The sequence below is a fragment of the Stegodyphus dumicola genome, chromosome 6 (assembly GCF_044657685.1).
Source record: "Stegodyphus dumicola isolate Sdum_Otavi_A_Nest chromosome 6, ASM4465768v1".
Taxonomy (NCBI): Eukaryota; Metazoa; Arthropoda; class Arachnida; order Araneae; family Eresidae; genus Stegodyphus; species Stegodyphus dumicola.
This window is the reverse complement of record NC_140773.1, coordinates 156,281,331-156,296,999: the sequence shown is the minus strand read 5'-3', so window position 1 is coordinate 156,296,999 and position 15,669 is coordinate 156,281,331. Positions and strand designations below refer to the sequence as shown.

Below are 15,669 nucleotides of genomic sequence, written 5' to 3'. Positions count from 1 at the left end.
AACATCTGACAAAACAGAGCCAATTCTTACTTGAAAAGTTCTAGTGTTCAAGAAATTCTGAATGAAAATTGGTAGGTTGCCGCGCAAGCCACTCTCATGAAGATCGCGAAGTATACCGTATCTCCATGCCTTATCATAAGCTTTCTCAATGTCGAAGAATACCGAGAGAAGGTGGCTTCTTCTTAATGCTTTTCGAATGGAAGTCTCTAAGAGGTGCATTTTATCTACGCTTGTTCTCCCCTTTCGAAAAGCCCTTTGATAAGGCGATATAATATTATTCTTTTCCAAGAAGTAGACTAGGCGGCTGTTTACCATTTTTTCAAACAGCTTGCATACGCAACTCGTAAGGCCAATTGGCCGATAGTTGGATGGATTCCTTGGATCTTTCCCTGGCTTAGCAATAGGAATTACAACAGCTCTCCTCCATGCCCATTGGGAAAAGTAGTAGTAGTAGCAGTATATTTATGGCGCAAAGCTCAATAGGCCATATGCGCCAAACACAGGATTCCTTTTTAACATATAAATTAAAGGAAAAAAATATAAAGAAAACAGTACACTTTTAAAATCGAGGCAAGTAAAAATATATTGAAATGATGGGATGAAAATGCTGATTACGACTCTGATAATGAGATATGCAGTATAGATATAAAATCCTAAAACATCTGATTAATTAAAATTAGAACATAAAATCTCAGGACAAAAATCAAATTAAATAATAGAAACCTGTTTCTTTCAGGTAGTGAAACAAATTGGTATTGACCTCTCTTCCGATTAAACGGTCGAGAGGCAGATCGCAGCTATTAACCTTCCAGCGGGCGCGCGTATGTGTGACATACACTAGATTTTAATTTCGCATTTTTTTCGTATACCAGAAGGCGCTATGACCGCGTGTTCTTGGATATTCTCTCCTCTTCGTTCGCCCTTCTTTCAGTCGTCTGCTGGATTTCGAAGGGTTAATGCGAGTCTGCAGATTTACTATTTGTATTCCAGAAATACGCGCGACCGTTGAAGTAAGTTTTTGCTATATCTAATTTCCTTTTTTATTATAGAAAATCTTTATTCTTTTGCATCTAAATCTTATAATTTTGTATAATTTGTGTGCATAATTACTTTTAATGATAAAATAGAAGCACTGTATGCGTCACATATGCGCGACCATGTATGATATTTTTGTTCTTTTTTTTTTCAGTTATGGCGAATAAAAGTAAAATGCTCGACATGAATGATCCGAAGGATCTTGAGATTATAAGAAATATGCTTTTATGTGACAGTGATGAGGACATTATTTTAGATGAAAGCATTACAGATGAAGAAGAGCGAATTTCAGAAAAAGGTGATTCAGAATCGGAGATAAGTGCAGATGGCAATTCTGAAGAGGGAAATAATGATGATAATTCTTCCGAAATGTATATAGTTCATAAAACAGAAAAGTCATCGATTCTTGGACATGGCATAAAAAGAAAACTAAACGAGCGCCTCGTAACATATGTGTTCATGTTTCTGGAGTCATCGGTAACGCTAAATATCTAACAGATATTTTGGATATATGGAAATGCCTCTTTACTGATAGTTTGATAGAAATCATCGCTGAAGATACGAATAAGTTTATTTCTTCTGTGAAGTCTAATTATTCTCGTATAAGGGACAGCAGAAATAAGCTTTTTTGGGCTTACTTTACTTAGCTGGTATTTATCATGGTAACAGATTTCTGGAATCATGAGGAACTGTGGAGAATGGAGGAATTTAAAGTAGTAATGAACTTGAAGAAATTTTTGTTTTTACTAAGAGCTTTACGGTTTGATGACATAAACACAAGAGCAGAACGAAGAGAAGTCGACCGCTTGGCTCCAATAAGAAACATTTTTGAAAATTTGTCTCTAATTGCCAGAAGTGCTATTCACTTGGAGAGAATGTTACAGATTGTCTTTTTACGTAAGCAACAAACCACAAGATGTTGTAAAAAGGTTGACAGAACCTATTGATAACACTGGAAGAAATGTAACCACAGACAACTGGTTTTCAAGTTTTGAGTTAGTACGAGAAATAGATGAAAAAAATTGTCATTTGTAGGTACTTTGAAAAACAATAAACCTCAAATTCCGGATCAGTTCAAGCTGGCGAAAACTCGGAAACCCAATACGAGTCTTTTTGGATTTAGAAAAAATATGACACTTCTCTCCGATGTACCCAAACGTTATACAAACGTCATCTTGATTTCAAATCTTCATGATGACGTAGCAATACCCCGATAGCACAAAACATCCTCAGGATATCCTATTTAAGTCGCAATATCCCGGGACATACTTAGGATGTCCTAAGGATGTTGATTCTCAGATGTCCTGAGGAGATCGTAATTTAACATCCTGAGGATGTCTTATTTAAGTCGCTATGTCCCGGAATATGACAGGATGTCCTGAAGATGTTGATTCTCAGATGTCCTGAGGAGTTCACCAATTTCACATCCTGAGGACATTCATTCAGCATTGTCCGGAGGACTTTCGTTGTCAAACATTTTGAGGATATTTGTTCTCAAATTTACCAGTTTTAATTTTTTGACATTGCACATCTGAAACTTGCACATTATTTTATTTTTCATATGTATTTTACTAAGTTGTTTCTAAATGCTGTACATTAAAAATATTGATATGATTGATGATTTATTCTTGTTATTTTGTTATTAGTTTTAACTGCTATTTTTTCTGACGTTTTTAAAAATTTATTTAGTCATGGAAAAGATTTTTTTCAATGGATTAGCATTTTCTAGAATATTTGCAAAATTCTAAATAACATATATTTTTTTTTATAAAAAATGTATAAATTACATGTATAATTACTTACAGATTACAAACCCTACTACAAATATAGGTAAAATTAGATATATATATATATATATTTAATTACGGAAACGAATTTTTTTAAAAATTTGTGTATAGAGACATTAGGTATTTTTTTGGAAGCAGGAAACATGAAAAATTAGCAACTGCCTTCGCCGGGAATCGAAGGACGGACCTCTGGAATACCGGCCCAGTGTGCAGAACCACTACACCACGAAGACACGCTAGGTGTGGTGGTGGTGTATTTAATTATGGCAAAGCACACTAGGGCTATCTGCCTAAGGGGAGGGATGTCTTCGTGGAGGACTTTCTAAGGGAAACTGGCTCGTATACACGTTACACGTGGGGAAAACACGAAAACACCCATGCAGCCAGCCCGTTCGCGGGATTCGAACCTCGGATCGCACTACCAGGGTTCAGCGACTTTACCGCTCGGCCGCTGGTGGGCCGAAGACACGCTAGGAAAGCGGGAGAAATACCTTATATTACTTCTCTTTTTAAAGGCCGACTTTTTTTTTAAGGGGATCCAATCACTAAATCCTGGGTGTGGATATACCTCATCCAACACCTTTTTAATTCGGGCGCCACTGTAGAGACATTAGGATTTTTTTGGGAAGCCGTAGAGATGAAAAATTAGCAACCCACTTCGCCGTGAATCGAACCACGGACCTCTGAAATACCGGCCCAGCGTGCAGAACTATTACACCACGATGGCACGCAAGGAAAGCGGGAGTTTTTCCTCTAATTACAGGACAGAAAATGTTTTTCAATCCCGCGATCTGTTATTGATATTGAATTACAGTCGTGCGATAATTTCGCAGTAAAGATACATCTCTGATGACTATCCAAGATTCTAGAAACTTTGGTCTTATATAGAGATGGTCGTCTTATAGAAATAATGCTTAATATATATTTATTTATAATCTCAGATCTATTGATCACTTTCAGAAGTGGTCGTTTGAGAGGCGATATTCTATATATTTATTTACTGATATTCTCAGATTCCAAAATTTGTTTATATTCTCAGAAATATTGGATGGAAGGTGGTCGTCCCATACATGCAAAATTTTACATTTCATTAAAAATGAATTCGGCATTATTTAACTATTTCCCTATTAATTAATTAATTAGATAAAGAAAAAATTAGGAAATAGTACTGTTTATTACGGAATAATGTAAAAAGTTCTACAGAACTATATTCTTTCGCGTCATTGCACATTGTATCCGGCGAACTACTAGTTCCTCGTATTCTTCCGCAAATCCGTAAACATCTGTCTCGCCATGAGGTTAACTTGTATGGATATTTTTTGTTGCATGAAAGGTAAGTTCAATTGCAATACTTGTATGTTTACTTTTTTTGCTTTTCGAATTTATGTTATTTATGTCATTTTGACAGTTAAATGTTTCACAGCTTTATGAATTGTTACCATTCTGTCTTGAATTACGTGTATTTCAATGGCTGGCTGTCTTTTCAAATATCTAATTTGCCCTGCTATCCAAATGTTTATGACTGAATTTTTTTTAGTCTAGTTTATGCATTCAGTTTCAAAATAATATGTGTGATCAGATTGCTTATTATTTTATTACAGCAATAAATTTATGTTAAATAGTTTGAACAATTGTATAAAAATAAGAGTTTGCATTGTTTTGTCCAAAATATGTATGGTTGAAACATTATCTTAATCTAGTTTGTAATTCAAGTTTTTTTGGGGGTACTGTTCTGTTATTGGGACCAGAATCGGAAATGTATGAACCTGTGTTCGTAAGTATATGCATAGATGTGTATATGTAGACACACAAACATACAAATATACAAGCATACATAAATACAATTCTGAACCCGGTCCTGATAACAGAACAGTACCTTTTTTTAATCTATTTTGAATATTTTATAAAAGGATTAAGCATTTTTCAAACTGCATATCATTTTAAGATTCGACTTGCAGGAAGACAAAATATGGTCATTCAATCAAATGCTTATGATTGCTTTTAACATTTTCTCATAAATATTGTTTGCATTTTTATTGTATTTTAGATACTTTAGTTATGTAAAGTAAACATGAGAATATTAGGAGAGCTGAAGAATATGAATAGCTACCATAATACATGTAGTTTTTCATCGAGCCCATTGTTTTAGAAACCAATGCACCATTATTATATGCTGGCTTATTTTATAGTTATATGCAGTTTAATTTTATGTTCATGTTACTGTAGTATTGTCATTATAATAAAAGTATTGATAATTTTTGTTGAATCTTGCAAGTTGCCTAACATTCAGAATTATTACTACCGAATTTTACTGATAGGTTTTTTCGAGTTGACATAATCTGTCTGATAAATAAAATAAACAGGTGTTTAAATTATATGCATTTCTCTTGATGTTTCATTGAAAGTGAGATGGAAATATAAATGCTATCCAGAAAAGTGAATTCTTTTTGCCTGAAATAACAAACTGTACTAAATGATTAATGTTTATATCATTTTAGAAATGTCAATATTAAAGTTTCTCCCCCTTCTCTCCTTTGATTTTGAAATAATTTATAATAAAATAATATATGCATAAATGTAATTAATGTAAAGTGTCATTCAACAATATAATTTATTTTTACTGATATTTTTATATTTCTTATCTGGGTTTTCTTTTGGTGTTAGAAGGAGGAAAAGACTGTAATGTTTTAATTAAGGAAATAATTAAAACATTACAGTCTTTTAAATAACACAGTTACAGTAATGCTTATTGAAGCAATCAGTACTGTGTGATTGCCAGTGATTGAATAATGTTAAAATGCATTGTTCATAAGGAAATTTGCTTATCTTTGTGTTATAGATTTTATTTTGACACAAGCTGAAATTTGAATAATTGGAAGCACTTTGAAAACCCGAATTATTTCCTGAATCATTAATCAGGCCAATATATAACATACAAATTTTCAAACAAAATTATTTCTTTGAGCATATTATAAAGAGCTGATTTAATTTTATTATTTGTACAAATTTTAGACAAAAGTAGCATGTAACAGTTAAAGATTTATTGAAGCCTACTTGTTAGTTGTGGTAACAAAGAAGTGTGAAAGATATTGCCACATTAGCGAACATGACGATCATTGATGCTTAGTTTAGTAATTTAATAATATATTGAGAAATGCTGGGAACTTTCAGAAGTAGACATTTCGGAAATGATGGGCTTGATAAGAAATTTACATGGTTTTATTATTTATTCTTTAGTTAAGAATGGATTTTAGATGTTCATGTGAAAGAATTCTGTTTAATTATATGTGAAAGAATTGTTAAAGTTTGGCATTTAAAAAAATGAATTAATAATATGCAATTATCTTTTTATTATACATATATTACTATATATTTCTAATGCGCTATGTAAATGTCAGTGCTAAACAATTGAGATACTATTGTCAGGGCAATCTTTTCTTATACATGAAAAATTCTGATACTTTCTTATCATCTGCCCTCACAGCTTCAACTTATGCTAAAACAGCAAGAGTATGCACACGATAATAGCAAACTATGAATATGCATACCACACACATGTATTTACATGCTTTATATTTAATATTTATTTCTGAATAGTATTCCATTGGATGAAAAATATGTGAATATTGACCCAATGTATATATTTTTGTGTGTGTGCATCCTAAAATTTCTTGTTTCTTATAAAGTGCTTATTTGAATTACTACTTGTGAACAGAGCAGTAGATATGAACCATAAACTAACCATTTTGCCAATTTTCACAGCTTTGCAGATAGTCAGAAAGCACCAAAATTTGTAATAATGTTAAGTTTAAATGATGTTCTATACTTTTGTGTTAATTTTTCTATTCTGTTAATTCTATTACTGTGTTATCAAACTTTCTGCAGGAATTTCAACTGGTTAAGATGTTATTGCCATGTGGAGAAGAATTTGGTTTTCAAGCTAGAAAAAATTGCAGCTGAAGGATTTTGTAGGAGGTCAGTCAAACTGGTTTTAGTTAATTATAATTTAATTTTGGGTGAAGAATTCTCAGATTTATTTATCATAAGTGTCTAAAGGTCTTCTAAATTAAATTCTGCTTGTTTTTGAAATTTTTCATGACATTGATTCTTTGATTATTATTATTATTTTTTTTTTAATTTACTAACTTATATCCAGGCACATAATGTTGCATTTAGTGCCATGCCTTGAATATTGTAAAATGTTAAAATAATACATTTCACTTAAAAATGTGGTTGTGACAGTAAATTTCTGTTACATTTAATCATATCTATAAACATTGGTATACATTATTTTTCAATAATCTGTATATTATTTTGTGCATTTCTTTTACATCCAAGATCTGGCATATGACTTGCTTTTCAAACTGATAACATGGTGTAATAATGTAATCTAATGGTTAAAGTTTACTATGGAACGGGCCAAATTTAATAAATTATTCTTTGATAGAAATTTATTCACGTGTTCAGTGTGTCTCATCTTTTTAAATTGCTAAAGTAAATTTTATGTACTTGCATTTAGGAATTTTGACTGTATCAGAGTAATTTTAATTCAGTTATTATAACATGCAAGGGAAAAAATTAATTCATAGCTCTGTATTTAAAATTAGTTAATTAAAGTGCGTAATAAAGAGGGACAGAGTTTAATTCAAAAATATGCCACATTAAGGGTTACTTTTTAACCTAATTTAAAATTTTCATTACTTTAACATGTCCAATAATTGTTATTTTAACTCCGATATTGTAATAATATCAAAATTTCTTACTTTTTGATAGGTAATCCAAATGTAAAACAAGAAAAGAAAAAATTAAAATCTAGAAGTATATTTATTTCATACCTCTAACAAATAAAAACAACACAAGCACTTTTTACTGTCTATCTGCATAGTGTGGCATGTCCCGTAAGACTGAGATTTGTTTGGTCAAATCCATGTTTCAGTTAAAGGAAAATGCATGCACAGTCTTCTGATTTTCCCTTCGATTAAGGATTCTGTATATACTAGCATAAGAAATATATTAGTTAATGCAATGTTATACATCAATATTTATAGACAATTATTGTGGCTATGTTTATTATAATTTTGTTCACTGTAATGGCTGGAGTGCCTAAACCATCATGCTGTGTAAACAAAACTCAAATCTTCATCTCTGCATACTGCTCCACTAGTGTTTAAACCACTGAAATGGTGATTATGGTAGAACATCTTTGGTAAAAATTTACTCTACTGTAACCATTGGCGAATCGTTTCTTTTTTTTTTATATCAAGATCGGCACCAATTTCAAGGTGGCCGCTACACAAAACCAAAATAAGAAGTCAAAGACATACACAAACTCTGTGTCCATGTACACATCGACCTATTAAAACAGAGGACTGCACAAACGGGGCATTGTGCACTGCCTTAACTTTGTCCATGTACACATTGATCTATTTTCACTTTAAGAAAATCAGAAAGTTAAAAATATCATAGTTACCAGAAAAAATTCGCCACTCTCTTAACACACAGACAACCAAAAATACACAAATAGAGAGGAATAAGTTACAAAAAATACATATTTCCTAACATAAAAACATTAAACAACAAATCTTCTAACAAAAATTAACACACAGAGACAAAAAATAAATGAAAGGTCATTTTTTTAACATACCTTTTTTTTTTCACATGCATATGTTTAGGCTTCCCACCACCATCCTCCAGGTAAGCAATTCAATTAAATTTTTCGTCTCTTAGTCACCTCAGACATACTCAAACGATGGTATTCACACCAAAATAATAAATAGCATGTTCAAAATACAAGACCATACCACTTCCGTGCAACCAAACACAGCAATTGAAAAGAATGGTAAGAACCAAAAACCTGGGACCGTACAAAAGGTTTACTATTAAAAAAAGTAGCCCAAAACTAAATTTATCACAGCACGTTGGCAATATTTGCAGAAATAACTCCTTTTTATTGACAAAAAAAAGTTTTTTTTTTTTTTTTTTTTTTTTTTTTTTTTTTTTTTTTCTCAAAGGCTACTTTCGCCAACATTATCAACATTAGGGTTACCGAAAAACTTATTTGATGCAATGGGCTTCCACATTTCACAAACAACCAGTACCACTTTGCAATTTTTTTTCAGACAGAAACCTAGGTGTACCATACAGTAAAGATTAGCCACATCTTCATTTACTACTGTTACAAGTACTTCTTTGGTAAATTTCTGCGGTTAAATTCAAAAGTTTAAAATTGCATTAACATGATCAGATTCAGAGTCATAGCTAGGGTTTTCAGCGCTCAGGGACAACTGAAGATTTCACGCCCCCTACTGCTTGCCAAGGATGGAAAACATTTAATTCTAAAATGTTCTAATATCAGTTTGCTGCCCCTTGGATTCTGCACCCCGGGACAGATGCCCCTCTTGTCCCCCTCTAGCTACGCCCCTGATCAGATTTTATTTTCTGCACGTAGCTAACAATTACTTATGTGTTGTCAGATAAATGTTACCAGATGCAGTTATTTTTTACTTGCCAATCTCATGAGACAAGTTTTCTTTGCTCCTGCAAGACAAGACTTTGTGTTGCAAAATAAATTCATTCTCACTCATTTTGGATTTGCCTACACATTAAATTTAAAATAGTTTTATGAATAGGTAAGATGTGATTATCATAATTTTGTTTCTCTCTTTATCTTGGCAACTTTATATGTTGATTCAGTATCCAGGTTACCTACCAGTGGCTGATTGATAAAACTGCTCATATGTTCAGCTGGTGGTTTGAGTTTATTTTCTGACATAAAAAATTTTAAAAGGCATCCCCCATGTTTATTTTACTATAATCGAAAAATCAAATAATTGCTACTCTGTTTATAGGTACTAAATGTTAAAATATTTTAAATGCTTCCTTTAATTTGCATTCTAATAGTCATTTGTTTAAATTTAATTATGAATTATATTCACATATAGTAATTGTGAGTGTTTTTTTATTTTAGGTGCTGTGAAAGGCAATGACAGAGATCCAATTTATCAAGAGTTCTTATATACATAAGAATACATGGATATAAGATTGTTTTTCATGAATTCAAATAAAATGTGATAAATTGGATTAATAAAAATTATTTTGAATTTTGAAAAGTGTTTTTCCTCTGTTAATCATAATATAGTGCCATAAATTTCTGAATGTGTTTATTTTTCATCCAAATAAATTTGTCATATTAATAGATATTGCATAATTTAGCATTATTATAAATATTTATTATAGCAGATTTAGCTGAACTACTTTTTTAGTCTCTTTGCAGATGAAGTCACAAAGGTAAGTGGTTAGATATTTTTCTGTATTCCTCATTAAGTAATTTTATCTGGTAAATTACCATTACTTATATACTAAAGGTGAAAGAATAAGCTTTCCTTGAAGATACAAAATTTTGCAGATATTTCAAAAAATTGGTATACATAAAAAAGTTCTTAAATTGCCACATATGCGAAACTGAAAATGTTATATATGAAATAGTTCAGAAATATAAATATTTTAACTATAATTCACTGCATTTGTTGTATATAATCACAGTTTAAGGTAGCAGTGCTTTTCTCATGTATTTTGATTCATAAATCCACGTATTTTGATTTCTCTTTTGAGACCGAATAAAAAATGAACTAAATATTCTCGTTGACATTGAGAGTTGAATAAAAACCTCACCTCAAAACAAAATGAATTAATAAATTTACGGAAAATTTTACATTGCATATATTGAGCAGAAAGAGTAAACTGAATATACTTAATGGAATTAATAATTGATAGAGTTGATAGCAGAATAAAATGCCTTAATTGCATGGTAAACAGTAGATCTTTTGAAGTTTTTCTATGTTGCATAAAATGCAGATTTAAATTTTTGATATTGATTGTCATATAAATGGCAATTACTGTTTTATTTTGCTCTGAAATGAATGGTTAGCAATAAAATTCTGGATGAGACAACCTTTAACATGCGCTAGAATTTACAAAGTTTAATTTGGTGCTGATTTCAACGGGTAAATTTCATTTTACTGACTTTTGCGTAAAATAATACCAATGAACCATTGCAAATTATTTTCACAACTATTTTTTTTTTAATCTAAAAGGGCTATTAGTTTTGAAATGTGACTTCATATCGTCAGTCGTAAACTTGTTTCGCTTTTCATTCAAGTCTTGCCATTTGGCAAAATTTAACATATTTACCTTTAAAATCTAATATATTATTGACTAACAAGCCAAGCTATTTAAAAGCATTACACACAGTTCTTAACAATGATTTTTTTAATTTTTAATCTGATTGATTTAAAATGCATTTAATTCATGATATATCTAATTGAAAACATTTTAATATTTCTACATAATTACATGATATATTTCTTCATTTTTCAAATATATAGAAGATATATAACTTTCTGGTGTCAGTATCTTATAAAATGTTTTGCTATTTCCACTGCCCCATCTGTATTGATAATCTATGCATTCATAAACTTTTAGCCTCTTTGAGTGACTGTTAAAATCTGAGGCCTTTCAGATTTTTTTTTTTTTTAATTGTGTGAGCAGAAAGAATTTTAGAAGAGCTTCTTGAGTTACCTTTTGAATGATATAAAGAATTGTTAACATAATGTCAAATTTTTACAACTAAATATTAAATATATAAAAAAGCCTGCAGCATTCTCATTTTACGAAAACGTATTTATTTATTCTGAGGCTAGGAATTGATTTAGTTTTAAAAATACAATTTATTCCTTTTAACAATTTCCCAACAGTGTCATCAAAAACACTATAAATTCCTTACATGTTTTAAAGAAAGATGATTCATTTATGTAAAGATTATTAAATGGGTAATTTTATTATTCGATTTTTAATACAAATTAACTGAAATTAGAAACTGATTTTGTAAAATAATTTAATTATGAATAATTCAATTTGGGGGCTATTGAATGTTTAAAAATGATCAAAAAAGATTTTTAATATCTTAAAAATAAAAGCAAAATTTTCAGTTTTAATATTTTGTATTAATAATTCATTTTAATTTCCTTGCTCAGTTTTAATATATTCACAAATTCAGATTTAAAAACAAAATAAGTTGTATAAATATTTTTAACATTTCTGATTTTTCCATAGTAACCATAAGAGAACGATTTGAGACTATCTGTGTAAAAAAAAGTAGGTTTTAGATCATCACACCTTCACATACTTTCACTGGAATTTTCCTCTGTATATATACTGGGATGTGACACTAAGCAGTTGAGAGTATGTATTTAAGAGGTTAAAGGGATATTGTAACTAGTGTTTCAAATCCTGATAACATCCCATACGCTGTCGGTGGGACGTAGATAGGATGTCCTAAGGATATACTGGGATGTGACATTAAGCGCTCAGGAGGATGAGTTTAGGAGGAAATTGGGATATTACGGGATGTCCTGAGGATGTAGTAAGTAGGACTTTAAATCCTAATAACATCCCATAATGCTGTCGATGGGACATAGATAGGATGTTTTTAGGATATAATGTGATGTGCTTAGGAGGTTTGTGGGATGTCCTGAGGATGTAGCAAGTAGGAGTTCATATCCTAACAACATCCCGCACGCTGTCGATGGGACTTGGTTAGGATGACCTGAGGATATCCCGGGATGTGACATTAAGCACTCGGGAGGAGGTGTTTAGGAGGTTCGCGGGATGTCCTGAGGATGTGCGCATATTCCGCGAGTAAGATCCTTGGGATATCCCAAGGATGTTTTTGTGCTATGTGGGTAGATGATAATACCCAAGACCAAAAAAAGCCTGTGATTATCACATTTTACAATCGTACCAAAGGAGGTATGGACTCTTGTAGTTTTCTTCTCTATGCTGAATATAGCAGCAATCAACAGCTACATAATTCATTCAACAAATAATAGTGAAAAATTACTTAGAAGATAATATCTGCGAAAGCTAGCAAATGCTCTTGTGAAGGAAAACGTTGAAAGAAGAATCCCTAACTCTCTGCAGAGTGAGTTGAAATTTAAATTGTTGAAACGAAAAGTAGAATTAGCTGTTGTGTAAGAAATGACTTCAGGGAAAAAAAAGATGCAAACCCTGCCAAAATGACAAGTATACTGGAATTACGAGGTTCAGCTGTGAGATTTGTTTAAAATTCATTAGTCTAGAGCACTGTAAACATATTTGTTCAGACTGCACCGATGCAATGAAGTGACTATGAAATTGATTTGTTATGTAATATTTAATGTGTTTTTCACTTACTGATTAAAAATATAAAAGTTCAATTGAAATATTGGCAGTTTAATTTTGTTTTACTTTCAAGTTAGTTTGATAAGTCTTTACTCCATTTTATATTGTTTTTTTCCTTTATACTTATTTTATTTTCCTTAATTTAAAGTTAATATTATTTAACTCAATTGTACTTATTAACATTTAACTATTTACAAGTTAATTTTAATATTTTTGCTCTGGAAAATTTATTTTTTATAATAGCGTATCTAAGAAATACGCGCGACCTTTCTTGTTGGTGCAGAAGGCGCGCCCGCTGGAAGGTTAAAATACTTCTCACGAAGACTGTTAAAATATGGACATTCAATTAAAATGTGATACACTGAGAGACATACATTACAATTTGTACAAACAGGCTCATTCTCCGCTCTCAGAAGGTAGCTATGCGTCACTCTAGTGTGCCCAATTCAAAAAAAAAAAAAAAAAAAAAAACGTCAAAAGAACTTCCTCCTTACGATTGCAAGTAGTATACCAATGCTCTATTTTAGCCTTCACCCTTCTCAACTTCTTATGAAGTTCAATGTCCGAAATTGTTGCCATTTATTTCTGATCTTCTCTTTGATGACACAACGTATATTTCTAAATGGGATGAGGCGGTCGGTCATTTCAACAGCAGATTTCGCTGTGATGTCCGCCAGCTCATTGCCCTTTATTCCTGTATGTCCGGGGACCCAGCAGTACAGAATTTCATATCCACACCTTGTCAATTTAATATTCAATTTGAGGACATACACTATCACAGGATTCTCGGTGCTACAAAAAGATTTTAAAGCTTTTAATGCACTGTAGGAGTCTTTATATATAATGAATTTTCCATGATGCAGCTTTGAGATGTACAAAAGCGCATAATATATGGCAGTCAGTTCGGAGGTTAAGACAGAGGAAGCGTCGTGTAAACGTCTGCCTTCCATGTGGTCACCAATTATAAATGACATGCCTACATGGCACGCTGACTTTGATCCATCCGTATATATGGAAACATAACTCCTGTAACTATGCCTGTGCTCAGCAAAAATTTGTCTATACATGATGTCATTAGTGGTTGTTTTTCCGTAACTGTGGAAAATGTCAAGAAGGTGGATTTGTGCATTTTCCTAAGGTGCGATTTCAAAATGCTGTACTGCTTGTGGGGACATATCAGACAGGGAGAATTCTTCAATGAGGGGACGAACTCTGACAGAAAAAGAAGGTTCACAGGATGGACGCGCCTCAAATAAAAGGTCACAGCTATCATCAAATAAACACAGTTTGTAAGGATGGTCAGGTTGAGACGATATATTAAAATACTGTAAAAGAGACAGAGCCTGATGATGAACAGGATCTAGTTTTAACAAAACTGAAGACCGAGCGGACCCGTACACAGCTGAGCCGTAGTCCAGTCTAGAGCGAATTAGAGCTCTGTAAATGCAAAGCATGGAGCAACGCTCTGCACCCCAGGAGGTGTTCGCCAGAACTTTTAAAATATTTAAAACTTTTATACACTTTTTCTCAAGTTTAGGACATGAGGAAGGAAGGTCAATTTTCGGTCGAACATCACCCCTAAAAATATTTCTTCAGGTGCAACTGGAATCACAGACCCATTGAGGTATAATTCAGGCTCAGGATGGAGACCTCGCTTTCTACAGAAATGTACGCACACAGTCTTCTTTTTCGAAAACGTAAATCCTTGTCCTTTTGCCCATTCCTGGATCCTGTTCAAAGCGATCTGGAGCTGTCTCTCTAGATGTCTCATATCCGCACTTCGACAACTAATTCGTAGGTCATCAACATATAAAGATCTTATAATGGTGGGAGGAAGTTGTTTTAATACAGAATTTATTTTTAGGCTGAACAGAGTTACACTAAACACACAGCCTTGAGGCACACCCTCTTCCTGTTGAAAAACATCCGACAAAACAGAGCCAATCCTTACTTGAAAAGTTCTAGTCTTCAAGAAATTCTGAAGGAAAATTGGTAGGTTGACGCGCAAGCCACTCTCGTTAAGATCCCGAAGTATACCGTATCTCCATGCCTTATCATAAGCTTTCTCAATGTCAAAAAATACCGAGATAAGATGACTCCTTCTTACAAAAGCTTTACGAATGGATGTCTCCAAGAGGAGCATATTATCTACGGAAGTTCTCCCCTTTGGAAAACCGCTTTGATAAGGTGACAAAATATTATTCTTTTCCAAGAAGTAGACTAGGCGGCTGTTTACCATTTTTTCAAACAGCTTGCATACGCATCTTGTAAGCACAATTGGCCGATAGTTGGAGGGATTCCTTGGACCTCTTCCTGGCTTAGCAATGGGAATTACAACAGCTCTCCTCCATGCACTGGGAAAAGTGCGCTCCTTCCACACTCTATTGTAAAGAGTGAGAAGGGCAGTCAGTGACTTACAGGACAGATGCTTTAGCATTTCATAATACACGCCATCCAGACCCGGAGAAGACCTATGTGTCTGCAACAAAGCTTTCCTTAATTCAAGCATAGTAAAGTCTGTATTATAAGGCTCAGATTTGGAAGAGTTGAATGCGATGGGATTTATTTCAGAATGCTGCTTGATAGACAGAAATGCAGGTGAATAGTTTCTGCTGGAAGAAACGGCAGC

At 32.6% G+C, this 15,669-nt stretch overlaps 1 long non-coding RNA gene across 1 annotated transcript; it reads left to right on the top strand.

The window, feature by feature from the left end:
* Window positions 1–4,084: 4,084 nt before the first annotated feature.
* Window positions 4,085–9,931, top strand: LOC146996882 (uncharacterized). The gene is made up of 3 exons (XR_015041751.1): window positions 4,085–4,155; window positions 6,708–6,797; window positions 9,790–9,931. It is a non-coding gene; the product is annotated as an uncharacterized LOC146996882 (long non-coding RNA).
* Window positions 9,932–15,669: the final 5,738 nt, after the last annotated feature.